Genomic DNA, 17,114 nt, shown 5'->3' on the forward strand with positions numbered 1-17,114 from the left:
AAGGGCATTTTGGTATATCAATCACCAGGAGGCGAAAAACAATTTTTGGTGGCCTGGCATTGATTATTTTGTAGAACATCAAATGAGGTTATGTGGATTATGTGCCAATAGTGATAAAACAGCAAAGGCTTTGCCCAGTGTGCCACAACCTGTGGAGTTACCTGCATCACCTTGGAACAAACTTGGTATTGACATTATTGGACGGTTTAGTGTGCTGCCACAACAGTATTGTTTTGGCATAGTGCTGATAGATTATTTTTCAAAATGGCCGGAAAAAAAAATGGTTAGGGAAGTCACTAGTGATGCTGTTATACAATTTATGGATGACATTTTTTGTAGAGAGGGTATTCCTCAAGACGTAGTAACAGACAATGGACCACAGTTTGTCAGTAAGCAAATGGAAAGTTATTTTAGTAGGTGTGGCATTTCTCACAAAAGAATAGCGGTATTTCACCCAGAAGCCAATGGCCAGATAGAAAGATTTAATAGAGTAGTCAGTGAAGCTATTCAGTTGGCTGTTAAAGGTGGTTTATGTTGGAATAAGGCAATCCAGTTCATGTTATTATTTATTTATTTATTTATTTAAGACATTTGTATAGCGCAGCTATCACCTTACAGGCATCCTGGCGCTTGTGGCTTCGCGAAGTGGTAGCACGAAAAGTAGCAGAGAGCGAAGTCCGTCAGGTTAAGCCTTCGGAAACAGCCAGGGTTTGACCTGTTTCCTAAAAGGGAGAAGTTCCTCTATTTGACGAATCTCCAAAGGCAGACTATTCCAGAGGTTGGCAGCAGCAACTCCGAACGATCTGCCCCCGGCCCTAGCCTTCTTGAATCTAGGCACTCTCACCAAGCAAGCAGTTGCTGAGCGCAGTGCTCTGGTAGGGGTATACCAGGCAAACATGGCTTGCAAGGAGCTAGGCCCAAGCCCATGCAGGGCTTTGAAGACAAGACAGAGAGATTTAAAGGACACTCGCTGCCTAAGCGGGAGCCAGTGGAGTTCCGCCAGCGCCTCTGTGGCCGAAGACCTTCTGGTCCAGCCCAGAGCTAGTTTGGCGGCAGCGGACTGAACTCTTTGAAGTCTGTCTAACAACAGGCCAGGTGACTTGAGCAGGAGCGCGTTGCAATAGTCAAGGCGGCTTAAGATGGTACACCTGACTACCAAAGCCCGGGCCTGTAGGGGAAGTAACGGTAAGATCTTTCGTAGGGACCTGATAAGAGCAAAACAGCTGGACACCGTTTTCGCAACCTGCGCTTCCATGCTCAGTTTATTATCCATCCTAACGCCCAGGTTACGAACAGTGGTGACCGGCAGAGTTTTTGTTACTGATTCTGGAGGCCAGAAATTAACCGGGAAAGGGCAAGGGATCCGACTTCCAGCACAGAACAATACCTTAGTTTTACTGGCGTTGAACTGTAGTGAGTTGTTATGTAACCAACTAGCCGTATCTCGCAGACAGTCGTGAAAAGTCTCCAGGCAGGTTGATTCCTCACCCTCCCAGGAGAGGATGAGTTGAGTATCATCTGCGTAATTGATAGCATTAATCCGGTGAGATTCTATCAACGTAATCAGAGGTTTCAGATAGACGTTGAATAAAATCGGGCTAACTGCCGAACCTTGAGGCACCCCATGAGTCACCGTTGAAAAGACAGATTGAAACGGGGGGAGGGATACCGCCTGTTGCCTATCAAGTAGGAAGGAGCGAAACCAGCGCAGGGCACCACCACCCACCCCGGCCTCACTCAGCCTTTCCAGGAGGATCACATGATTAACCGTATCAAATGCGGCAGACAGGTCAAGCAGAATCAGAGCCGCTGCTTGACCTCTGTCTGCACGCATCTGAAGGTCCTCCATGGCAGTGAGTAGAGCTGTTTCGGTTCCATGGGCTGGGCGAAAGCCAAATTGCATTTCATCCAGAAATTGATGATGCTCCAGATGTTTGGAAAGGCATGAACTCACCCAGCGTTCAGCAATTTTTGCAGGGAACGGTAACAAGGAGATGGGTCTGTAATTCTGTGGACAATCTGGATCCAAGGAGGGTTTTTTTAACAATGGAGATACCAGAGCCTGTTTCCAGGAGGCAGGAACCATGCCACTAGCCAGTGACTGATTACAGATCCTACAGAGGGTAGGAAAAAGTTCGTCACCATAGTCTTTCCAAATTTTATGTGGTACAGGGTCCAGAGGTGATCCTGATGAAATACCCCGAGCCAGTCTGCCAAGGTCCTCCTCCGTATTATCCTACAGAACGCGGTTACTTTGTTGTCTCCTTTTGAGTTGTTGAGAGGGCAGAAACCTAGCACTAATCTTGTTCCTTGGAGGTTAAAGAACAAGGATAGTGGTCGCATTGATTTTGCTGAAGTTGATTTTAAAGAAATTCGCAAGAAAGTTGATGCATATAAGGAGAAAATGAGGAATGATTTGTCAAAAAAGGGGACAAGAAGTTGTGTTCCTATTCAGGTAGGGGATTTTGTGAGATTAAAAAAGGGAGGTTTTGTACATAAAGGGTTGGCAAAATGGTCTGACCCGATTGAGGTAGTTGAGGTATTTAGGAATGCTGTAAGAGTACTGGATGGAAGTGTTTGGCATTTTAGTAGAGTCTCAAAATTTAATAAGAGCAGACACATTTCCGAGGATGACTCATCTAATGTGTTTTTGGATGTCACTACTGATGGTTTGGAGTTGTCTGAATCTACTGCTGTTTCAGGTAATTCTTGTAGTTCTGCTACACAAGAATTATTGAGAAGCTCAAGGAGTCACAGGGCTCCAAATAAGTTCAGAGATTTTGTTTTTTACTTAAAAAAAAAGAAAAGGAGGGAGGTGTGTGGTATGTTATTGTTTGCATTGACGCGCGTGACCACATGTGCGTCATCTACAAACAATATCCTATTATGTTGTGGTTTGAAAGTGTGAGTGTCGCGTGTTGTTATTCACGTGCTGTATGAATGTAGACTATGTGTCTCGCGTGGGTGTTGTGTTTTGAATGGAGAGCGGGGGAGTTATGTATGTGGATTGACCGTTTAGCGGCATTCAGTTATGGACCGTGTTGGTGAAGACTTGTAAAATAAAGTCCTGTCTTACTTTATTTACTGGATCCTGTTGTTTTCTTTCCGGAATGAATTACTTCCTTTTGTAACAAAGGTGTTGACCCCAGAGTTGGCTTGAAGTAAACAAGGAGTAGTGATTGCTTATTACCCTGGCCCCCATTATGGGTTGGCACACAGGCTCTGAACGAGTGGAAAGGTAGAGAGGGGCACTGTGGAATTATTTGTAGAAGGGCACATGGTACCGGCTGCAAACATGCATAAGGTTACCTCAGGGAACATTTGCCCATTGATTGGAGAGGGGGTGATTCTGGCCCCTCTCCAATCAATGGGCAAGCTAGTATCAGGGATTAAATGTGTCATCGCCTGACACCATCGTCAGCACACTCTGGGCCTGTAGAAGAAAAGAAAAAGGACTGCATCGGCTGTTTGAGACCCGTGAGGGAACCTGAAATGTTAGACCAGCTCCTACTTGTACCAGAACAAAGTGTGGACTCCAAGGGACAGTTGCCCAACCTACTATTAAGCTATTGGGCCACAAAAATCTGCAAGAAGCCTTTTCGTGAATAGCCCAGCTGACCAGTTCCAACTTAACCTTTCTTGGACCATTCTGGTGACTCCTGCTGAAGGAAGTGAGTCTTGACCCCTAAGTGGTTTTCCTGAGACCCTTGGCTATGTCAAACTGTACTCCGTATAACATCCTGAAAAGTACTGGACTTGGAAACATTTTGGCTCCAAATGTCTCCAGAAGACAGGGAGAAACCTGCCAATATGATCCGACTAGGGTACGTTGCCACTGGGCTGAAGATTCAGCTTTCTACTGCTCAGAGCTTTTCTGCAGCAGCAAATCTGTTTCAGCTGGACCACACAGAAAAGGTATTTGGCCTCATGGAGCCTTCGATGGCTACACCCTGCAGCCCAACCCTAATGGAGGAGTCTGTGGTCCAAACAAGTGACTAAGTTCAACCATAGAATGCTGGACCAGCAGTGCCAGGTCCTCGTGCAAAGCCTAGCTGATTTTGTGAAGCCCTTCTTAGGCATAGTCTGCTGATATACGCTGCTGAAGGACTTTAACTTCCATTTTCAAAACAAAACCCAAAGGTAAAATCTCTGGGTCAAACCTGGTTGGTATTAGGGGTGGGTGGAATGTTCCATTCTGACCACAGAATTGGCAGAATATGGCAACTACACGCTACTCTAATAACACAGAGTTCTGGCCAATCGCAGTGTGGCAATTCTTTTACATGAGGCTCAAGAAATGCAAGTAAGATTTGGCATCCCCTAATGCCATTTTCTTATGCTGGAGGTGAGATGGCTGCTTCTCAGGTAGATTTGCTGAAGCTTGAGTAGATTTTCTACTACCCTTGTGCACTGCCTGGTGCTGTATGACCTGATTTTCAGTACAGCTCATGCTATTGGCACTAAATTGCAGCACCAGTGTTGCAGGGATTCTGCTCATGCACAGAACTATGCACAGGAAGCCAGGACCTCGGTGAATTGTGGTGTACCAAAAAACTCACCTCAGTACCCAGAACCCCTATCCGACTAGCATCTTGTGTGTCATTAGCTCTCCGTACTACAGCGAAGCTATCAATGATTAGACAACCCAGAACAAGCGACTTAGGGTACTCTCAGGAATGGTGGGAATCAAGAACACTCTTTCGTTTTTTATTCTCATACCAGTCCACAACGAGAGGCATGGAAAAGTTTAAAATGTTTCTTTTTAATATGTGCTCTAAGATGCAGTATTTTGACTAACATAAGCAGGCATATGATTAGAAATAAAACAATCAGCATTGTTACAATTCCATAAAACACAAAGGGAGAAATCATGTTACAATGATAGTGGAATCAGGGCATATAGTACCTTGTGTACCACCCTCCCCTGGCTAGGAACTAGGTTTTATAATAATAGAAGGTCTCCTAGGCTTAAATGGGGAACCTCGTACCTCCAAGATCAGCAGAGTTGAATCAAATCTCAGGATCAGCAAAATTCTTTGTCTCTGGAAAGGTTTTTTCTCCAAGTGCACTGAATCAACAGTATACATTGTTATTATGACCTTGAAGACTTCTGCACACAATGTACAGACTAAGGTCGCGGTGTAAGTTTAGGGACATGAAAAACAGACCGTTCTCATGTGAAGAAAAAGCAAGCAGTTTAACTTATAACAACAGTTACATGCAGTGTCATGTGCAAAAGCTTCAAAGTGGCAAAATGGCGTTTAAACTTCGAATACGCCTATGCTAAAATAGCAATGTGTGCAAGGAGAACCCTGTCTTCACTAGACCCTCCCCTGATCGGACCACGAACAAAAGGGGAAGCAATTTAGGAATACAGAGTTCAAGTTCGATTGAGACAGAACCAAGTCCATAATTTGCCAGACTGGTTAATTGGAAGTGATAAGTTCAAAGTTGTAAGGTAAAAAGTAATAGACCAAGAAGGGGCGGTATACTGCCCATCATGGAAAGGGGAAAAAAAGTTTCAAAATTTTTTCGAGTACCGTACGCGTTGAAGATGGACGAGTGCCAATTTAATCAGTCAGCGTATAGGCAGAGTATGTTGCAACAGCCTCCAAGAGGAAGTCATTGTTATCATCAGAAAATAATTCAGCCATCCAATTTAATAAAGGGAAGGAACATACATTTTCTTTGATAGCTGGAGCTTCTAGCACCATCAGAGGATAACTTGCATGTTCTTCGAGGTAACTTTGTGCCAGGAAGTCATGTGCCGCTGCACATATATTCCAATTCCCTAGAGCTCCATGCTCAGCCGCGCAGGTTGATACCAGAACAGTCCAACTCATGAGCCACTAAGGGACTCATTAGTCCATCATAATCTGGGGCAGGAGACACCGTATTGCAGAGACACAAATCCAACGCCCATTCAAAACAGCAATCCAGGCAATGAAAAACGGGTTGCATGCAAGTAAAGTATGGGAACCAGAAGGATAATCCATAGGCTACATTCAAAGTGGCCAGAGGTAGTATTCCATAGTATTCAAGCATCCGGTTGTGTAGCTGGAACAACCTGGGCAGGCTGTCTTGTGACACAGATTGTGCAGCCATTTCTGAGTAAACAAATCAACAGCAGCACACCGGCAGCCAAGGCGAGAATTAATGGTAACCCGCTGAAGATACTGGAAAAAATAGAATGAAAAAATGCCGGTATCACACCAAATATTGTTTAGAACAAATTCACAAGGCCAGAGCTCACCACCACAAAAAAATGCACCAAGCCTGTTCTTGACAAGGCATTGAATATAGTGTGAATCAGAGCGCCAAAATGTAGTGGGAGATCAGTATTCGAAAGCGCATGCACCTCGGTGCAAGTGTTAGCCATGGGAAGGACAAATGTTTCACGAGAAGAAGTAAGGGTGACTTCTTTTTGGCTTTTTGGGACAATAGAGCCCTTATTCTGCTCATCTTGTTGAACTCTGCTTTCAAGGTCGGCATGGAAGGCCAAATGGATATGTCGAGTATCTCATGCAGGGGTGTGAAAAGCACATTTTTATAGCAAACTACACGTTGGGAGACGGTCACAATGTACAGAATCCCTGCCAGCGTACCGCAGCATGCTTCATTATTTAAAAGTAAATAACGCCCGTTAGCTATCAGCGTGAAACTTGGTGTGATAGCTGGCACTGGATTACCCTTTAAAATGCAGGCTAAATCCGGGGCTTGTGTGTTACATGAGCCGTGCTCTTGCAAACCAGTGAGTGAGAAGGTATAGAAGTGCACTCCTCGCCCTTCGAATAAAATTATTTACTGTCACTCAGACACCTATATGTGAATAGCAGAGACCAAACTTCATGGAGATAGGCACTGCCCAATGGTTCATATCTGCCTAGTGCATAGTGTTTCATACATGAACTGAATTTGAACAAGGGAAAAGGCAGTGTTATTAACCCATGAATGAGCCATGTCACTGAGTTTTACTCAGCTACCGAGAATGGTAACCGTTCCAATTTTTCAAAACGCAAAAGTGAATATGTTGTATCCTTCATGGACAAGAACTGTTGTTTTGCAGTCAAATTAAACAGTAAACACAGAGAAGAAGTATTCATGTAGTTCCAAGGCACTTTCCCAGATTTTAAAGTTTGTAAAGTCCAAGCAAACTGCATTATGGAACGTAATTGATTTTGCCCATGGTACAAAACAGACACTTCAGACTGTACAATATCCACAACCGATGTAACTATATTATCTAAGGTGTCATTTTTGGAAGAGAGACTATTAATGCTATTATCCACAACAGCAAGCATTTTTTTAAATTAGCTTGATCAATAGCCCTTAATCTAGAAGCAGGTTCAATTTGAGGCAATTTCCAAACTTCTTTGTAAATAGCATATACTCATCTTTTGGACCTGCCTCCTACAGGGCCTTTAACAAAGTCATTTAAATCAACATCATCAGTCAATTGGGACAAATGAAGTCTAACTGACGCTAAGGTGGAATGTTTAAGCCAATTCTGACATAATTTGCCTACTGAGTAGGTAGTAACAGAATAGACATTTTTAAAACGGGGTCCACCCTAACCCATGTATAGCCTGGGGCCAGACCCAGAAAATGATGTTGGTATGAACCTGAACTTTTTTGCCATAATAACCATCCTGGAGGATCCAAGCTGGAAATGTTAACCCCTTCGGGGCTGATGACGAGCTGGGCTCGTCATGGAGCAGGGCGCTCGCACGCTGATGACGAGCCCAGCTCGTCATGAGCCCCACCCTCGGGGGAAGCGCCAGCGCTCCCCCGAGTCTGCCCGATTTTCTTCTTTTCTGCGGGGATGGCAGGGGAAGACTTTCCCCTGCCTCCCCCCGCCCTCCCCGCCCGCGTCATCAATGAGGTCAGCGCGCGAGGCGCGCTGACGTCACTGGAGGTTCCCTTTGTTTACCGACTCGCAGGGAAGCCATTTGCTTCCTGCGCGTCGTTGGAGAAAGAGGTTCGTTTTGCGGCTGGGGCGGGGGGGATTGTTTTGAAACTTGCATCGAGGGAAAGGAAAGGCTTTTCCTTTCCATCGATGCAACTTTAGAGCATTCCTGCTGCACGATCGTGCGATCGTGCAGCTGGAATGCTAGGGATTTAATTTTTTTATTTTTTATTTTCCAATTTCGTTGTTCGGGGAGCGGCCCCTTGGGGAAGGGTCGCTCCCCTTTTTGGGGGAACAGTAACTTTGAAGTGTTTTCGTGCCTCTTATGTTTATAAATGGCCGTTTTTAAAAAAAAAATGCTGATGGGGTCATTTTGAAATTATAATTATAGTGCTCATTTTAATCAAGGATGCAAGTGCCTCTGTCCTTCATTACTTTTACTTTGTGTTTATCTGAAGTGGCTAAAAAACACACCTGTCCTGCCTAGGCAAAGCTCACTAGTGTTTTTGGGCTGATGAATGTTTTTTTGTATTTGTGCTGCAATTCGAACACATGCTTTGTCTCCAGTGACCATGTGTGTGTTACTATGCCATCGCAGCGATGTGCGAAGGGGTCCCTTGAGTGAGCTGTCCATCATAGTGGGAAGCTCACAAATGTTTTTGGGCTGATGATTGTTTTCCTGAATTTGTGCTGCAACTCGAGCGCCATCTTTGTCTCCAGTGACCATGTGTGCGTTACTATGCAATCGCACAGATGTGCTCAGGGGTCCCTTGTGTGAGCTGTCCATCATAGTGGGAAGCTCACAAATGTTTTTGGGCTGATGATTGTTTTCCTGAATTTGTGCTGCAACTCGAGCGCCATCTTTGTCTCCAGTGACCGTGTGTGTTATTATGCCATCGCACCGATGTGTGCACAGGTCCCTTGAGTGAGCTGTCCATCATAGTGGGTAAATTTAGGAAAGATGGTGCACTCCGCTAGTTGGTGGGCGTGGCCAAACAGGGGTCGTCTGTGTGAGTTCACATGCCTCTTATGTGTATAAATGGTCAGAGACTGATGAGAGCAGCAGATGGGGATAAAGAAGCTCCTGGTCATAGGAACTGTTTTTGGATTGCGCTTGTGAAAATCAAGGATGCAAGTGCCTCTGTCCAGCATCACAGTTAACCACAGTAATTCTGCTGCCCCCCTCCCCATGAGAATCCCTGATGACGTCAGCGCGCACAGCACGCGCCAACATCTTCAGGGATTCCCAGGCGGTCGGGAAGCCATTTGCTTCCTGCGCCTGGAGGTGTTAGGTTGGTTTTGAGATTTTTGGGGGGGTTTGGGGCTGCAAAGAGGCATCAGGGGAGAGGCAAGTGAATTTCCTCTCTCCTCACGGTCGCGCACAGCATTGCGATTGTGCGGTGGAAATGCCCCCACTAGCACCAGGGATTTTATTTTAGATTGTCGGAAGTGACCCCTTGGGCAAGGGTCGCTTCCAGGTGGGTCAGATTTTAAATTTAGATTTTCTGCCCCCCCGGTGGGCAAATCAACCCGTACTTTTGTCCGTTTTGCCCTTTTTGATGGCCCATCTGTGTGGATGTGAATTTGGGGGTAAATTTGTGTGTTGTTTATTCATTTGTTATTTTGTCTGTGAAATGTAGTATTATTTTTTTTTTCTTCTTTGTTTTTGATCCAGGCTTTTGCTGTTTGTATTGGTGTAGGTTGTGGTTCAGTTAATGCTGGTTTTGCAGCTTGTGTAGTTGCATGTGCTTGGTAAGTAAATGTTTTTTGTACTACTTTCCCTAGATGAATGTGTTTTTATGAAAAGTGTAGTCATTGCTGTTTGTGTGGCTTTGTGTTTCTTGATTGTTAACTTTTTTTTGTATTGCTGTTTGATGTGTACTTTGTCTAATCTATACTTTATTTTTCTTTCTAGTGGGATTTCCTTTCTTTTTGCTGTGTTTCAGCAGAGTAGGTGCTGGTGAGTGTTCTTATATTTGGTTAGATTTGAATTGTTTTTGAGTGTATTGATTTTTGTGTGAAGACTCTACCTTGTTTACTTCTTACTTTGCACAGTGTAGGTTGTTGTTCACTTGTGTGTGTAGTCTTCTTGCTTTGTAAGGATAATGGCTGCTCGCAGGATGACTGCTAAGCAGGTTGTTATTTTGCTTTTTGAGTCTTCCTCTGACCATGGTCCAGACACTGACTCCGATTCGGAGCATGAGGTAGGTGCAGAAGATTCAGGCAGTGAGTTTTCTCTTCGCATGGTATCATCGGATGATGATTCTTCTTCTAGTGCTGATGAAGTGCCTGTGGTAGAGAGGGACATTGCTGTGCCGGTAGAGAGGCAAGAGCCATCTGAGCAGCAGCCTAGGTCCTCAAGGTTTCCCTTTTTTTCTCGTCGGGAAGAGGCAAGTGTGGTAAAGGCTGCGCCCAAAAGGTTTCACATTGCTGTGGTGCGCCAAGGGTTATCTGGTGCTGCTGGTCTTCCTGTTGTTGTTGAGCAGCAAGTGGCATCTGGGGATGCGAGTTCTTCTGTTGATGTTGAGATGCAAGAGGCAGCTGGGGATGTGAGTTCTCCTGTTGATGTAGGGATGCAAAATGTATCTGGGGATGCTAGTATTCCTGTTGGTGTAGTGATGCAAGAGGCATCTGGGGATGCTAGTGTTCCCGTTGATGTAGTGCAGCAAGAGGCATCTGGGCTGCAGGCTAGGGTGGCTTCTTCTCCCGATGTTAGTGATGACGTCTGGGTTGCCCCTGGCATGGTGCAGCCGGAATTGCCAGACTTCACTGGTGTTCCAGGGTGTAGAGTGAATACTGACAATTTTTTGCCAATTCAATTTTTTCAGTTTTTTTTTGACGATGAGTTTTTGCAAGAGATTGTGGAGCAAACTAATTTGTATGCAGAGCAGTATTTGAGGGACCACAGTGCCAGCCTTAAGCCCCATTCTAGAGCTACCCATTGGTCTCCCACATATGTTGAAGAGATGAAGAAGTTTTTGGGATTAACTTTTTTGATGGGCTTGCTAAGGAAGCCATCAATGTCTTCTTATTGGTCCACTAGTCCCTTGATGGCAACATCTATATTTCCAGCAGTTATGTCTCGTGATCGATATATGCTTCTTCTTCGCATGATGCATTTTGTTGATAATGATTTAGCGTTGCCACGCGATCACCCTGATTGTGACCGTCTTTTTAAGATTCGGCCTGTCCTTGATCACTTTGGTATTGTTCAAGGGCCGCTTGGTTTTTAGGCAATACATTCCTAGTAAGAGGGCACGCTATGGAATCAAACTGTATATGCTGTGTGACAGTGATACTGGATATGTTTATAATTTCAGGGTGTACACCGGTAAGGATTCCAGCATTAACACTTCTGCTTGTCCGTCCACTTTTGGAGTGACTGAGAAAATTGTGTGGGAACTAGGTAGACGATTATTTAACAAAGGCCACCATTTATATGTAGATAACTTCTACACTAGTGTGCGTTTGTTCAAGGAATTGGCCAAAGTGGGCACTGTTGCTTGTGGCACGATGCGCAGTAACCGGAAAGGTTTCCCAATAGAACTTGTTTGCAAAAGGCTTGTGCAGGGACAGTCTACTGAATTGCGATGTGGGAAGCTTCTAGCTGTGAAGTTTTCAGATAGGAGAGATGTGTACATGCTGACTACTATCCATGACAAAAGCACTGAAGCTCTGCCTGTTCGGGGTGAGAGTGCTGAAGTGCGTAAACCTGTGTACAGTACAATAAGTACATGGGTGGTGTTGACAGAGTAGATCAGAGGTTGGAACCTTATGCTGCTCTTCGAAAGGCTTACGTTTGGTACAAGAAGTTGGCTATCCATCTTTTCCACTTGGCATCCTTTAATGCTTTTGTTGTTTTCCAGAAATCTTGTCCTGAGACTAAGATGCCTTTTGTTAAGTTTCAGGAGACTATAATAGGCAGCCTTGTACTAGTGGAACAGGCAAGTGTGCCAAGATTTGGAGTGGTGGAGGAAGTGGCTAGACTGAAAGATCGCCACTTTCCAGAATACATTCCTCCCACAACTGCAAAAGACCATCCCACTAAAAGATGTAGAGTCTGTTGGCGAAGAGAAGTGCGGAGGGAGTCTCGTATGTACTGCCCTGACTGTCCTTCAAATGTGAGTAGTTACTTTCTGTTGGTCACTACACACACTGCTAGTTGAGTGACACTCCACACAGTCCATCATTTTGTGTAGTTGCAGTGTCAGAAATGTGGGCGTGTGAAAGTGATGGGCCCTTGAATGGCGCTGTTTGCTGGTGTGAGTGTTGAAATGTGATGTGTCCGCGGCTGGCGGTGTGAATGTTTTGTATGTGTCACCCGTACGAAAGGTGTATGAATGGCCTGTAAAGAGGTTGGTGCCTTGACGTGGCTTTACAGCTCACGAGCTGTGAGTCAGTGGTTCAGTTTATCATACTTTCAATTATACGCAGTTATACGTGGGTGGGCCAAAGGCATGTGACTCAGGCTGGGGGGCTTAATTTGTAAAACTTAAATATGACTAAAAACTACTTTTTTCAAAATTAATTTTTGGCGTGTTCTGCTTTGGGGCACCCACACAAGTGAGGTATCCTTTTACTCGGGAGAACAAGGGGAACGCAGGGTGGTAGGACTTTTTTGCCGGCACGGCGATCCCACGCCAAAAAGTTTGGAAAAGTGCTATTTTTACCTAATTTTAAGGTTTGCAAGGAGTTCTGGGTAAGAAAACATTGGGGGACCCATGCATGCCATACCTCCCAGGACTCCCCCGGGTGTCTAGTTTTCAGAACTGTTTGGGTTTGCTACTTTGCAAAGAATACCACCGATCCCCGGGCCACAAACTCAGATGCCCCCCCCCAAAATCAAGGTAGTTTTGCAATAAGTTAATGTAAATTCACCACCGTAAGATTTGAACCGTTTCCTGTTGCAGCCACTATGTCTATCCACGCAAGTGTGGTACCATTTTTTCAGGAGACCTGGGGGCACGCTAGGTGGGTGGAAATTTGTGGATCCACGCAGATTCCAGAACTTTCCACCACAGAAATGTGAGGAAAATGTGTTTTTTTGTCAAATTTCTATGTTTGCAAGGGATTCTGGGTAACAAAACCTGGGGGTAGGCAGACGAGTCACCCCATTCTGAATTCCCCTGGGTGTCTAGTTTATAAAAATGTATAGGTTTGCTAGGTTTCCCTGGGTGCTGGCAGAGCTACGGCGCAAAAGGAAAAGGTAGTCTTTTTGTCCAAAACGTGCTAAATTTTACTGGGAAATTGAGGTGCGACCATGCTGCGTTTTGCGCTGTTTCATGTCCCAGCCACTATGCCTACCCACGCAAGTGAGGTACCATTTTTTTCGGGAGACCTGGGGACACGCTGGGTGGGTGGAAATTTGTTGATCCACGCAGATTCCACAACTTTCCACCACAGAAATGTGAGGAAAATGTGTTTTTTTTGTCAAGTTTTTATGTTTGCAAGGGATTCTGGGTAACAAAACCTGGGGGTAGGCAGACGAGTCACCCCATCCTGAATTCCCCTGGGTATCTAGTTTTCAAAAATGTATAGGTTTGCTAGGTTTCCCTAGGTGCTGGCAGAGCTAAGGCGCAAAAAGAAAAGGTAGTCTTTTTGTCCAAAACGTGCTAAATTTCACTGGGAAATTGAGGTGCGACCATGCTGCGTTTTGCGCTGTTTCATGTCGCAGCCACTATGCCTACCCACGCAAGTGAGGTACCATTTTTTTCGGGAGACCTGGGGACACGCTGGGTGGGTGGAAATTTGTTGATCCACGCAGATTTCAGAACTTTCCACCACAGAAATGTGAGGAAAATGTGTTTTTTTGTCAACTTTTTATGTTTGCAAGGGATTCTGGGTAACAAAACCTGGGGGTAGGCAGACGAGTCACCCCATCCTGAATTCCACTGGGTGTCTAGTTTTCAAAAATGTATAGGTTTGCTAGGTTTCCCTAGGTGCTGGCAGAGCTACGGCGCAAAAAGAAAAGGTAGTCTTTTTGTCCAAAACGTGCTAAATTTCACTGGGAAATTGAGGTGCGACCATGCTGCGTTTTGCGCTGTTTCATGTCGCAGCCACTATGCCTACCCACGCTAGTGAGGTACCATTTTTTTCGGGAGACCTGGGGACACGCTGGGTGGGTGGAAATTTGTTGATCCACGCAGATTTCAGAACTTTCCACCACAGAAATGTGAGGAAAATGTGTTTTTTTGTCAACTTTTTATGTTTGCAAGGGATTCTGGGTAACAAAACCTGGGGGTAGGCAGACGAGTCACCCCATCCTGAATTCCACTGGGTGTCTAGTTTTCAAAAATGTATAGGTTTGCTAGGTTTCCCTAGGTGCTGGCAGAGCTACGGCGCAAAAAGAAAAGGTAGTCTTTTTGTCCAAAACGTGCTAAATTTCACTGGGAAATTGAGGTGCGACCATGCTGCGTTTTGCGCTGTTTCATGTCGCAGCCACTATGCCTACCCACGCAAGTGAGGTACCATTTTTTTCGGGAGACCTGGGGGCACGCTGGGTGGGTGGAAATTTGTTGATCCACACAGATTCCAGAACTTTCCACCACAGAAATGGGAGGAAAATGTGTTTTTTTAGTCAAATTTTTATGTTTGCAAGGGATTCTGGGTAACAAAACCTGGGGGTAGGCAGACGAGTCACCCCATCCTGAATTCCCCTGGGTGTCTAGTTTTCAAAAATGTATAGGTTTGCTAAGTTTCCCTAGGTGCTGGCAGAGCTACGGCGCAAAAACAAAAGGTAGTCTTTTTGTCCGAAACTTGCTAAATTTCACTGGGAAATTGAGGTGCAACCATGCTGCGTTTTGCGCTGTTTCATGTCGCAGCCACTATGCCTACCCACGCAAGTGAGGTACCATTTTTTTCCAGAGACCTGGGAGCACGCTGGGTGGGTGGAAATTTGTTGATCCACGCAGATTCCAGAACTTTCCACCACAGAAATGTGAGGAAAATGTGTTTTTTTAGTCAAATTTTTATGTTTGCAAGGGATTCTGGGTAACAAAACCTGGGGGTAGGCAGACGAGTCACCCCATCCTGAATTTCCATGGGTGTCTAGTTTTCAAAAATGTATAGGTTTGCTAGGTTTCCCTAGGTGCTGGCAGAGCTACGGCGCAAAAACTAAAGGTAGTCTTTTTGTCCAAAACGTGCTAAATTTCACTGGGAAATTGAGGTGCGACCATGCTGCGTTTTGCGCTGTTTCATGTCGCAGCCACTATGCCTAATCACGCAAGTGAGGTACCATTTTTTTCGGGAGACCTGGGGGCACGCTGGGTGGGTGGAAATTTGTTGATCCACGCAGATTCGAGAACTTTCCACCACAGAAATGTGAGGAAAATGTGTTTTTTTTGTCAAATTTTTAGGTTTGCAAGGGATTCTTTGTAACAAAACCTGGGGGTAGGCAGACGAGTCACCCCATTCTGAATTCCCCTGGGTGTCTAGTTTTCAAAAATGTATAGGTTTGCTAGGTTTCCCTAGGTGCTGGCAGAGCTACGGCGCAAAAACAAAAGGTAGTCTTTTTGTCCAAAACGTGCTAAATTTCACTGGGAAATTGAGGTGCGACCATGTTGCGTTTTGCGCTGTTTCGTGTCGCAGCCACTATGCCTACCCACGCAAGTGAGGTACCATTTTTATCGGGAGACCTGGGGGAACGATGGGTGGGTGGAAATTTGTTGTTCCACGTAGATTCCAGAACTTTCCAAAACAGAAATGTGAGGAAAATGTGTTTTGTTTGTCAAATTCTTAGCTTTGCAAGGGATTCTGGGTAACAAAACCTGGTGAAAGGCAGTCGAGTCACCCCATCCTGAATTCCCCTGGGTGTCTACTTTTCAAAAATATATAGGTTTGCTAGGTTTCCCTAGGTGCCGGCTGAGCTAGGGCTCAAAAACAAAAGGTAGTCTCTTTGTCCAAAGAGCGCAAGATTTCACTGGGAAATTGAGGTGCGACCACGTTGCATTTTGTGCCGTTTCCTGTCGTAGGCACAAGGCCGACCCACACAAGGGAAGTACAGTTTTTATCGGGAGACCTGGGGAAACGCTGGGTGGGTGGAAATTTGTTGATACACGCAGATTCCAGAACTTTCCACCACAGAAATGTGTGGAAAATGTGTTTTTTTGTCAAAATCTTAGCTTTGCAAGGAATTCTGGGTAACAAAACCTGGTGGTAGGCAGTCGAGCCACCCCATCCTGAATTTCCCTGGGTGTCTACTTTTTAAAAATGTATAGGTTTGCTAGGTTTCCCTAGGTGTCGGCAGAGCTAGGGTGCAAAAACTACAGGTAGGCACTTTGCCAAAAAAGGGTCAATTTGTAACTGCAAAATTTAGGTGTGACCACGTTGCATTTTGCGCCGTGTCCTGTCGCAGGCACAAGGCCGACCCACACAAGTGAGGTACCGTTTTTATCGGGACACTTAGGGTAATTCAGATTTGTAAATCAACTGTTATTACCAATTGAGCTTTCATGCATTTCTCCCTTTCAATGAAAGACATTGTGTAAAAAAAAAATCTTTATGAAAAATGACCAATAATTCTCATGCTAGTATGAGTATTCCCAATTTTGAAAATGTGCAATTATATACTGTTTCTGAACTCTATAATTTGTACCCAATTCAGAAATACATAGGTGTCTTTCATACAGATTATTCCATGTATACATTTTCCAAGACAAATTGCACTATACCCAGTAAATGAAAAAATACCATTGCAAGTTGCTGCTCAGTTTTTGGATCTGGGTTCGTCGGGTTCTTGGTGAAACTACAAGTCCTATATATCCCCACAACCAGGAAGGTCTAACAGATGTAACGGTATATTGCTTTCCAAGAGCTGTCAAAATTAGAAAAAGTTATAGGTGAAAACGTTGAGACAAAAGGCTATTTTTTTCAACAAATTTTCAATTATTCCAATATCTAACTGTTAGTTTCTATAACGAAACCTTCATGGATTTAGACAAATGACCCCTTTCTGAATTCAGAATTTTGTCTACAGTTAGTTCGAAAATGTAAAGCTTTCCAGGATCCATTATTGCTTTCAAACTCATTTCTACCATTAACCGGAAGGAGGTGGAAAGCTCTAAAAATAGCAAAAATAGGCTATGTCCCAGAAAAATGGCAAAACTGAGTGAAAAATTTCGGTTCTCTGACAAAAGACTGTCATTCCCTAAAAGCTGAGAAAATGGAGATTTCAGCCCCACAAACCCTTTTTTGATACCATTTCCAGGGA

The sequence above is a fragment of the Lissotriton helveticus genome, chromosome 3_1, assembly GCF_964261635.1.
Source record: "Lissotriton helveticus chromosome 3_1, aLisHel1.1, whole genome shotgun sequence".
Lineage (NCBI taxonomy): Eukaryota > Metazoa > Chordata > Amphibia > Caudata > Salamandridae > Lissotriton > Lissotriton helveticus.